Below are 11,703 nucleotides of genomic sequence, written 5' to 3' on the forward strand. Positions count from 1 at the left end.
TCATGGTAGTTTTTTGCTGACGGAGGATTTGCCGCCCCATGAAGAGAGGTAGCCATGCATTCAAGGAGGTTTTGAAAGGTGGTAAATTGACTGGGGTCAGGGATGGAGGGGTGTGGATTGAGGGATACAGCACCACAGAAATTGGGCTTGCGCAGCTCTATAGGGTCATCAGATTGATCTATATTAGGGTTACTGGGCCACAGTTCAAGGGGTTAAAACAGGAAGGCAGGTCCTTGGTTCCACCTGCAGGGTCTGCCAAGATCAGACAGCAGCTTTCCTCTGGTTAAGTCATCCGGCTGGGTTGTTCGGTGAATCCACATAATGCCATTCCTGGCCTTTAGTGAGATCCTGAATCTCAGCTACCCTGGTTCCGACAAAGACCTTGTAGCAGCAAGAATCAGAGAGAAGCCAATAGAGAACAGTCAGAGTCAGTCCACAGAGTAATCTTTCTGATATGGAGAGTGAGCTCTGTTTGGAGGAGACTAGATAGCTGAGCTCCTATGAGAGCTGCACATAATTCAAGTCGTGGAATGGATAGCTGTTTTTTGGGAGCAACGCGGGATCTTGCTATGAGGAAGGACACATTCACCTGCTGATGATATTCTGTACGCATATAAGCAACCACTCCATAGGACTGCTCTGAAGCGCCACAGAAAATGCGAATGTCATGGGTGGCTAAGGAGGGGTTTACTGACTGAGGTGTGAAGCAGCGAGGCAAAGTGATGGTGGAGAGAGCAGGGAGTTCACTTTCCCATGAAAGCCAGGCTTCTAGGAGATTATGAGGGAGATTTGGGTCATCCCAGTCTCGTGTCTTACCCCATAATAATTTTGGCTCTTGTTGTGTAAGGATATAACCGAGAGGATCGTACTGGCTAGCAAGAACTCTGTAAAGATGATGCATAGTTGGGGTGGTAGGTTCAATGGCTCTATGCCTGTATCGGAGGTTGTCTGTAAGGCAGTTCCAGAGGAGGCCTAGTGTAGACCCTGAGGGATCAAGAGCAGGATGGTGTGATAACCAGAGGTCTGTTTGTTCTGACCTGGCTTCAGGAGGTAGGTCACAGATGACTTGAGGATCATTACTGGCCCATTGTCTGATTTCAAAGCCACTAGAGGAGAGGGTAGTGTGCAGACTGTGTAAACCGTTATCCACGTAGAAGCAATTGTGTATGGAATGGGTATTGTGCTCATCTGCCTGTGCATCCTTGATGATCCTTTGGAGGATGTAAATAGCACAGCAAGGGCTTGAGGTCGTGCCAAAGGGGAGAAATTGCCTTTCATACACAGTTGGAGGCACTTTGCAGTCCAGGTTATGCCAGAGGAATTGCAGGAGAGGTTTATCCTGAGGTAACAGGAGCACCTGGTGAAACATTGATTTAACGTCTCCACTGATTGCAGTTCCGTGCTGCCTAAAACGGGGCAGAACTCCAAGGAGAGAAGGCCCAAGGATTGGTCCAGGAAGTAACTGTAAATTCAGACATTGATTTCGGTAGGAGAAGGAACAATCAAGCACAAGTCCTTACTGTTGTAATGCACAATGTGGTGGGGTATATAGCAGGATTCAGGGACATCCTTCACTTCAGATGAGGATAACTTCTTGACATATCCAGCATCAATTAGTTTCTGGATCTCTCTGTTATAGATCTCCACTTGTTGCGGGTTTTGAAGGAGTCACCTTTCACAGCTGCAAAGACAGGACATAACTGCCTCCTTGGGGGCCAGGGTTCTACACGAAGGAGAGGTGCGGCATATTGTAGGATGCCATCAACAGGTGTTCTGATAGTTTGGGTCTATAGCTGGTGCATTGCCTCTTGATCCTGTTTAGATCAAACCACTGCTTTCATGTTTCTCTGAGGTAGTGCATCCAGCTGCCACAGCTTCTGAACATTGTGGTAGATGTCATCAGGTGGGCATTTAAAGGAAATCTAGTGAAAATGAGTGGAGGAAGAGTTGGGGAGATCCCTTGCAGGATCCTGCAGTGTCCAGCCGAGTCGGGTTTTAATTTCAACAGGGGCTCCCGGACGGCTTAATTTCACTGGTTGTGTTGGGGTAATCAGGTGTGTTTGATCAGCCCCTAAGAGGAGTAGGGGTTTGACTTTAAGTTGTTTGAGGGGAAGCTGACGGAGGTGAGGGTAGCGTCGCTGGAGAGATTTCACAGGGTGAGAATGTTCGGGCAAGGATAACTGGTCAGCTGTGAAAGCTTGACTGATGATATAAGACTTAGATGGATGCTCTTTAGGAATGAGGGTGAAGGACACCATAGCTCCATTAAGAGTCTGAACATCCTGTCTCACAGTTCTCAGCTTTAGACTCTCAGATTTTCCTCTTAACTGAAGTGTTTGGGCAGCAGAGTGCAGGAGGATTGTTCTTTCAGACCCATCATCCAGTAAGGCATAAGTGTCTAAAGGACTTGTTTCCATTTTGCAGGGTCACTTCAACTACCTTCAGTAGTACTTTATTGCAATCACTAGGATGGTCGAGACATAAATTCTGCACTTGCCTCTGGTTAATGGTGCATAGGATGTGTAGGTGTTTCCCGTTGCATTGGCTGCAGCATCCCTTCAGGTCACATTGAGCTGCAAAGTGATCTCGCGCTCATCGCCAACAACGTCTCTCTTCCTTGATCCAGTTAGTTCTCTGGTCTTTGGTGAGCTGGAGGAAAATCACCACATTTACTGACATGATGTTTGGTACAGTTGCAATAGGGCACACACTGAACAGCCTTCAGATGAGGTATTGGGGAGAGGCTGACTAACTTTAAGCGGGGCAACTCGGGCTTTAGAGGAGGTCACATGAGAGGCAATTTTGGCACCATGGAGTATGGTTGTACTTTTTAATGGATGAAGGGGAGGAGGCCTCAGGCAGATGGGCTGTGGTGTTATTTCCCTTCTGGGCTGACAACGAGCTTCTTCTTGTAGCCAGTTGGAAAAATCTAGGAGGTTATAGGAAAGGGAACCTGATCTACTCAAACTCATACATCTCTTAAACTGGCAAAACTGCTCATGGGGAAGCTTCTCTAGAAGCCGCTCAACATGCGAATCACAGGTAAGTTCAGCAGACCTTCAGAGCCCATAGACTGAAGGAGGCCCACTAATGCCTGAACGCTAAGGGAAAATAGGCGATGGTAGAGGCCAGGACCAATGCAGATAGCAGGCATCTCCATTATAGCTCGGAGCTCCTTCCAAGCAAGTTGTCTAGGTTGACCATAACGCTCATCTAGGGCCCGTATAGCTTGAGTATACGGATCTGGGGCATATTCATAAGCCAATGCAAGTCTTCTCGCCTGGTCTACCTTCAGATGATCCAATAAGATGTGCTATTTATACTGCTCTGACTCTCCAGGATCTAACAAATTAGATAGGGCCACCTTTAACATCAAGTGCTGGCTTTCATCCTCCCTAATGAAATCAGGGAAAGAAGGACCTTCTACCCTCCTATAACTTGACTGCAGAGGGCCAGTAGAAGGAACTAGCTGACTTAAAGGGGGAGCAGATGTCAGGTAGGGAGGCTGCACATTGCTTTCTGGCTGAGCAGAGTAAGACATAACACCAGGCAAGGATTGACTTGGCAGAGTATAAACTGGGTACATGGGGTTATACGAGGCTGGGACCTGAGACGTGACTGGCAACTGACCTTGACTGGGGGGATGTGTGAGCTGCAAGGGCTATGGCACAGGCTGGGTAAGAAGGGTGCGGCTTACAGGAGTAGGAAGTTGCTGCTGAAGCTGAAGAGGAGAGGGACTGCTCTTAAGCATACACTGCTGGATTAATCTACCCTGATTTCTTACTTCCTCTATCAGTTGTTGTATGAGTGCAGTCTGAGCATCAAGAACGGGAGCTACTGGAGAAGCATATGGGTGGTCAGCATCAGGGGTTAGCGCTCTCTCAGATGGGACAGGTGAGTGAGAACATGGAGAATGTGGAATGTCCTCCTGAGTAAGTGCCTCCCTCCATAGGCATTTCTTCAGAATCATCCCCAGACTCCTCCTTTCTCCAGGGTTGATAATGAGGACCAGTACCAGGCATATCTGAAGAATGAAGAGGTTGTTACGCAACAACCTCTTCATTCTTCAGATATGCCTGTGGTCAGGCTTGTAAACAGGCTTCTGCTGTAGGTAGTGGATGCTGACGATATTGCAGGATGAAATCATCATAACGTGCAGGGAGCTGAGCTTGGCGCCGTGGGCGATCATGCTGAGACAATGAGGGCAGGGAGTGACTAGACATATCCACCGATCATCAATGATATTCTGGCTCGAAGGACCATGAAAGAAGGTAGTAGGTGCTTAGGTAGCTAGCTTGAAGCCAGTGGGGCTGTCAGTAAGAACAGGTCCAGTCTAGTCAAACCAGGTATAGGAAAGTTTATTGTACATCCAAGGAGGTTTTATGCATCTAGATGTGCGCATGTGCGTGTGGTTTCTATAAAGGGAATAGATATACATTTTAGATATACATTTTAAAGCACATGCCTAAACAGGAACTAGAGCAAGCATGAAAATAAACATTTAGGCCAAACTTAAGTCATACAAAATATTTAAGCATCAAACAAAGGCACTTACATGGTCAATTACGCACACGCAGGAAAAATACCAATAGGAGTAAAACTCAGTCCTCTGCACTGTATAAACGCATGCAACAAAAAGGCAAGCTGTGGACACAGGTGCAGCTAATAAAGTCTGTGAGACAGTTCTAATTGGTTTGAGATTGGGTGGGTGGAGCTTGGGGCTAACAGGGAACTAAACAGGCTAAGAGGGGTGTGGCACTGCTTTGAGGGTGCAGCTTAGGGACACAAAAACTTCTCAACATGCACCGTCACAGGAAGTGCATGCATGCTGCTCTGGCTTCTCTGGAACTCTGGGGCAACCATGTGCTCAGTTACCTTGATGACTGGCCAATATTAGCCTGATTGGAGGAGCGGTCTTGCTGACATTGAGACATTTCTTGATCATCTGCAAGAGCTGGGCCTTCAAGCTGAATTTCCAGAGGTGTGCAGGATGTTATGGCAGCTGCCTCTGTGATTCTGTTGGGCCTGCTATACATGAGAGTATTCCAATTGTTGAACAAGAACATAGAGCTCAGACTCTTGTGGCCAGATTGTCGTATGATAAGGGTCTCACACAAACAGACGTATGGAAACAATCTATGGTTTTTAACTTAAAGGAACACTCCACTTTTTTTTGAAAATAGGCTCATTTTCGGCATAATAATCAAGGAACTTTGCTGCCGTACCATGGGTACAGCCGGCACAATGATATTACGCAGCGTCTCTCAGAAATGTCTCCATGGTTGCAAGGCATGCTCCCTGTGCAAGCAGCGCATGAAATCCTGGGAATGGAGGCTGCATCTTCTGACATTGAGCCTGATATGGCAACGGTTTGGCAGAGCAGAGGTGGATCTGTTCACTTCCAGTGAAACAGCTCATTGTCCTGTGGCTGTCTGTCACAACCAGAAACTCGAGGAGTAGATGCTCTAGCACAGGAGTGGCCATAGTCCCACCTGCATATGTTTCCGCCAGTCAGAATGATTCAGTAAGTCTTGGAAAGAGTGAAAGAAGACAGAGTTCGCCTTCTGCTGGTGGTACCATGTTCTCCAGGCATGTGCGGAGCAGCTCGCTGGGGTTTTTACAGACATTTTCAATCTGTCTCTTGCCCAAGCAGACGTACCAACATGCTTTAAATGCACTTCCATTGTGCCAGTGCCAAAACACTCTAGTCCGAGGTGCCCTAATGACTACCGCCCTGTAGCACTCACACCCATCGTTATGAAGTGCTTTGAGCGGCTGGTCCTGGAACACCTAAAAGACTCTCTACCATCCACATTGGACTCACACCAGTTTGCCTACCGTAGCAATAGGAGCACAGAGGATGCAGTTTCCATGGCACTGCACTCTGTGCTCACTCACCTGGACAATAAGAACACTTATGCACGTACGCTGTTTTGTTGACTTCAGCTCAGCATTCAACACTGTCATCCCAACCAAGTTAATAGCCAAACTTGGAGACCTGGGCATCAATACCTCAATGTGCAACTGGATTTTGGACTTCCTGACCAACAGACCCCAGAATGTTCGATCAGGATTCACCTGCTCCACATCTATCACACTTAACACTGGTGTACCACAGGGCTGTGTGCTAAGCCCGTTCTCTACTCCCTCTTCACCTCCGACTGCAAGCCTGTGTATGGATCTAATTCCATCGTCAAGTTTGCAGACGACACCACGGTGATTGGCCTCATCAGTAACAACGATGAGACTGCCTATAGGGAGGAGATCCAGCACCTGGCCACATGGTGCACTGAAAATAACCTGCTCCTCAACACCACCAAACGAAGGAGCTCATCGTGGACTTCAGGAAGGAGTCAAGAGGCACACACGACACCATCCACATCAATGGAATGGCTGTTGAGCGTGTCTCCAGTTTCAAGTTCCTGGGGATCCACATCTCGGCGGACATGTTGTGGAAAACCAACACCTCCAGCCTGGTCAAGAAGGCTCACCAGCGCCTCTTCTTTCTGAGGACACTGAGGAAGAATCAGCTCTCCTCGGCTATCCTGGTGAACTTCTATCGCTGCGCAATAGAAAGCATCCTGACCAACTGTGTCACAGTATGGTATAGGAGCTGCTCTGTTGCGGAGCGCAAGGCACTGCAGCGGGTGGTGAAAACTGCCCAGCGCATCACAGGGACTCCACTACCTGCCATCGAACACATCCAGAGGAAACGCTGTCTGCATCGAGCTCGCAGCATCCTTAAGGACTCCTCTCACCCAGCCCACAGACTGTTTTCTCTCCTGCCCTCCGGCAGGCGTTCCAGGTGCCTCCGGACCAGGACCAGCAGATTAAAGAACAGTTTCTTCCCCAGAGCTGTCTCTTTACTGAACTCTAACCCCCGTTGATCCACTTCCTCATATATTGTTAACTCTTCTCTCCTACCTCACATCGGCCTTATTTGCACTACTGAATGTAAATTTTTATTACAGTAACAACTGTTTACTTTTGTAAAGTTTACACCTGGCTCCCAGGTATTGTCTGTTTGAACATTGTTATTTCTATGTCCAGAGGTATATATAGTGCACACAAGATTCCTTAAAGGAGCCAAATCAGCAGCAATAGCCAACTGACGCAGAGTCTCATTACTCACTCAAGGAACAAGCTTTAGTAATCTGTTGAAGTTTTTGCAAGTCTTTGTGTTGTAGGACTGAAGACTTTTTCATCCTCAGTGCATATCAGCCTCATATACAGTAGGTCAGATCTGTGCTGACGAAGAGCGAAGGAGAATTAACTTAATGTCTGCGCACACTACCCGTCAGTGTGAGGAGGATATACGCACTACCGGCACATCCGGGAACTTAACTGTCAATTTCGTTACCGCCCCTTTTTGGGGGAAAACAAACTAGACTTCCCATAGGCTTCAATACAAAATAGCGGCAAAAAGCAACATCCGTACACAGCCAACAGACGTGAATAACTTAAGAAATCACTAGGATTAATCATGTCAAGTAATTATGTCCACCCTGCCTGCCATAGAGCGTGAAAGATACATCCACAAACTTAATTTGGTCAATTTAAAAACTCATTCTCCCAGCGTCAAATTGGTGTAACAACCCCACCCAGTGGCCAGAGGTGTCTTACCGGACATTTACTCGTACCTAATCTAATTACCAGGTAAACCAGTGAATGATTTTACTTCGTTTGAAAGTAAACATCTTTAAATGTATATATTATGTCCTTATATTTAGAGTACTGAGTGCACTTTTCTGTCCAGCCATACAACTAGCCTGGCTTAGCTTTCGATAGCATCATCCGTAATTCATGATATTTCCATAACAGCAAGATATGGATGATGATGGCAGGTAGCCTGGGCTAAATTTGGGTTTTTACAAACATTATTGGTGCACCCAACCACACATCAACTCTTTGGCATGTTGTAAGGTTAGTTCACTTCCTCGATCCGATGCTGTATGGTGGTTTGTTTTCCCCCAAAAGTGGGCGTGAACCTGTTCAGAGACATTCTATGACGTTGCGCCGGTTGTGAGTATACAGCATTATGATAAACCACTGAATTAATCATAGTATTACCTTAACTCACCTCTTGTGTGAGTGTATCATGTACTGTAAGAAGCAGTGCTATAAACATGCATGTATATTTTACATTGAACTACCAAATAGACACAAACAGTGATCCAGCAGCCACCTCCCATTTATTATACATACACACAAACTGCCAGTCAAAAGTTTGGAATATATATATATATATATATATATAATAAAATAAATATTTTTAATGTTTTTTTTATTTTAATTCTAATAATGTTTTTTTTTTTTTTTTTAATCAGTGTTAAAGATAGGTTGTTACTTAATATTTTATGAAAATCGTGATACTTTTTTGATACTTTGATGATTAGAAAATTTGAAAGAACAAGTTATATGAAATAGAAATCTTTTGTAAAATTATAAATATCTTTACTGTCACTTTTGATCAATTTAATGTGTCTTTTGATTAACAAAAGTATTAATTTTTCTTTTTTATATTAGCCCAATGGTAGTGTATCACAGTTTCCAAACAAACAAAAAAAAAACATGAAGCAGCACAACTGTTTTCAACATTGATAATAATCAGAAATGTGTCTTGAGCAGCAAATCAGCATATTAGAATGATTTCTGAAGATCATGTGACACTGAAGAGTAATTGATGCTGGAAATTCAGCTTTGATCACAGGAATAAATTACGGTTTACAATATATTCGCATAGAAAACAGTTATTTTAAATTCTCATAATATTGTAAAATATTATTATTTTACTGTATTTTTGATCAAATAAATACAGCCTTGGTGAGCACTTCTTTGAAAAACGTTAAAACATCTTACTAAAGAAAACATATTTGTAATTGGACTTTTAACTAAAATATTTTCTAGTAACTGAAATATATCGCCCCAGATCTGACAACTTTTCCACGTGACAACTTGCAGTTTATTCAGGTGGGATGTTGAGGTGAGGCTGAATGAGTTTAATGGGTGTTTTGGAAGAACGTTAATTCTCAGGCAGGAAGCCAACTAGAGCAACACCAGCGCAGGAGTTCTGAGAAAGATGATGTCCTCACTTCCATCTGATACTAGAGGAGACAGAGAGAGGGAGACGGGTGAGTCATCCGGTTACTAGGCCAGACCTGGCGAGGTGGAGCTGCTGTATCGCTTTATCTCTGTGCGTCAGTGTCTAACACTGAGGTGTGCGGAAGCAGAGGGACCAAAATAGATTTCTACTGAAAAACAGGCACAACAGGCTTACACTGGAATACACAAATACTGACTGACAGACCAGTGGAAACTGTCAAACTCATGAGAGGCACATTCCCACACTCGCTGAATCTATATTTCCTTATAAAATGAACAAAGTGAATATTGAATACATACATTTAAAAGATGTACTTGCAAAGCTGCACCACTAAATGTCATAATATTTGTGTTGTTTGGACAAGAAGACTGAAGTCAGTATTGTTGAATAGTGCGTGTTATTTAAGTTTTGGAAGAAAAAGTTGTTACCGTGTTAATTTAATGTTGTCACGTGACTTTTCTTGCCACATTTTCCATTGGTTCCATTCGTGCGCTCAAACAGTGTCATGTAGATGTAGAGTCAAGCATGGGGCAAAAACAAATATAAAAGACCAGTACCAATTAAATGCAGGGATTTTCTGATTTATTCAAATGAAACACATTTTCAATTTTATTTTAATAAACATTTGGGTTACTTACGGTGTTCATTTACCTTTGTCTCTGTATAGATGATGTAGAGAGTCACAACATGGAACAGAGACGTCCGGTGTTACAGTGATTATTTAAAAATAATGCTTTTATGATGTTTCAACATAAGTTAATCATTTTTGATGTATTTGTGTATTTTTAGAGATATTTTCCGGCATAGAAAGGCAAATACCTTGTATGTCCTAGTTGCAATCGAAATCCAAATATACAAATAAATGAGCATGTAACTGCAGCTCATTGGACACATCGAGCATAATTAAGAGTGTACAGCTTGTGTTGAAGTAAATAACAGCAACTGCTGTCACATGACTTTTCTTTCTCATTTGCGTTGTGGTGCAGCTCATACAGTGGCATGTAGATGGAGGATCATGCACAGAAACAGACCGGTGTCAGACAAAACATTCATGCTGCACTTTAACACGCGTTCATTTTTTCATGTAAATATGTGTTGCATTAAGATTATGGAGGGGAAAGAGTTATTGAACTTACTGTAGTAATTTACTGGTGTTCAGTGAGCTTTCTTGCACATTGACTCAAACAGTAGCATGATAAGAAGAGTCAGAGCAGAGTTAATCATCAGTTTATGTATTTCTATAGAGATTTACCTTCATGTGGAGACTGAAGCCTTGTTTGCGCACAATAAATAAAGATCACAGCAGCGATACGTTATAATAGCAGTAGAATTCAGGTACAAATAAGCGCTCAACGTGACGAAAATCACATGATCAGAATACACACGCTAATGTTGTACAAACCAACAAAGAGCTCTAAGTTCATGGAGAAATTTGAGATAAAATGTTCCCTGTAAAGCCATCCCTCCTCCTTTAAAACAATGAATACAAAACACTCTTACATATTCAGAGGTATCTGTGAAATTGCCTGAGTTGAGGATTGGAGAAGTATATATTGGGGACAAAAAATGTAAGTACAACGTAATAAGGAATGTATGCACAAAAGTAAGTGGAATAACAGTACACCCTCTTTAAATTGTTTTAAAAATGAATCAAAGAAGATCAACCCCTTGGAGAATTGTATAAAGCCATGAATGAGTCTCTTTCCTTTTAAGGCTGGTAAGAAATTGTACTTTTTTTGCTCCTTGCAGCCCCCTGAAATGTTTAAAGAATGTTTTTGCTGTTGTTTATTGAAGATTTATACACATGTAACCCAGTAGAATCAAAGTTCTACAGGTATTGGGTTTATTTCTATTAGTTTAGTAATTCTTTCTAAATTCTCTTTGCTCTAATCCAGAACTGAAATGTGAGTGTGTGAATGCCTCATATTCTGACATTTACATCCTTGAGCTGTTTTGACTTTTTAAATCTATTATAATTAAATTCTTTATATTTTGTCACTTATTTAAGAGTTGTATTATTTCAAAAGAAGTTTGGGTTGACTATTTAAATATATTTGAGTATATGTCTAAATTCTAAGTAACTTTCTAAAGAGAAATACTTCATTTTGTGACGTCAGAGGGGTCTAACTACAGCATTGCTGTAGGCATTTAGTTTATTGAACCTGGTGCGCTCTCCTAAAATTATAATAACTCGTAGTTTTTTTTTTTCATATGCATATTAGTGTTTCCCACTTGAGTTTGTAAATTGACATTGTTCAATAAAAATAAAAAAAACAGCTCTAAAATAGTACAAATCACACGTGTAGTCCAGAATTAGCTTCAATTATTCAATTATTAACTAGCATGTACGCTATGGATTGACTCAGTTTAGAACTAAATCTTGGCCTAATAGTTAGAGAGCTGGACTTTTAATCCAAAGGTTGCGACTTCTATTTGTCTAATTCTATTTGAACTCATTGCTGTAAATATCATGTGGTTAGTCGCCCTCTAGTGGACAAGTATTACAGTCTTCTGTCACTCACATTGATATGAACGGCTGATCATTTAGAAACTGCTGAAACCAGAAATGTTTGTGTATTTTTGTATATTTTTCATGTCAA

Source organism: Onychostoma macrolepis, chromosome 16 (genome assembly GCF_012432095.1).
Source record: "Onychostoma macrolepis isolate SWU-2019 chromosome 16, ASM1243209v1, whole genome shotgun sequence".
Lineage (NCBI taxonomy): Eukaryota > Metazoa > Chordata > Actinopteri > Cypriniformes > Cyprinidae > Onychostoma > Onychostoma macrolepis.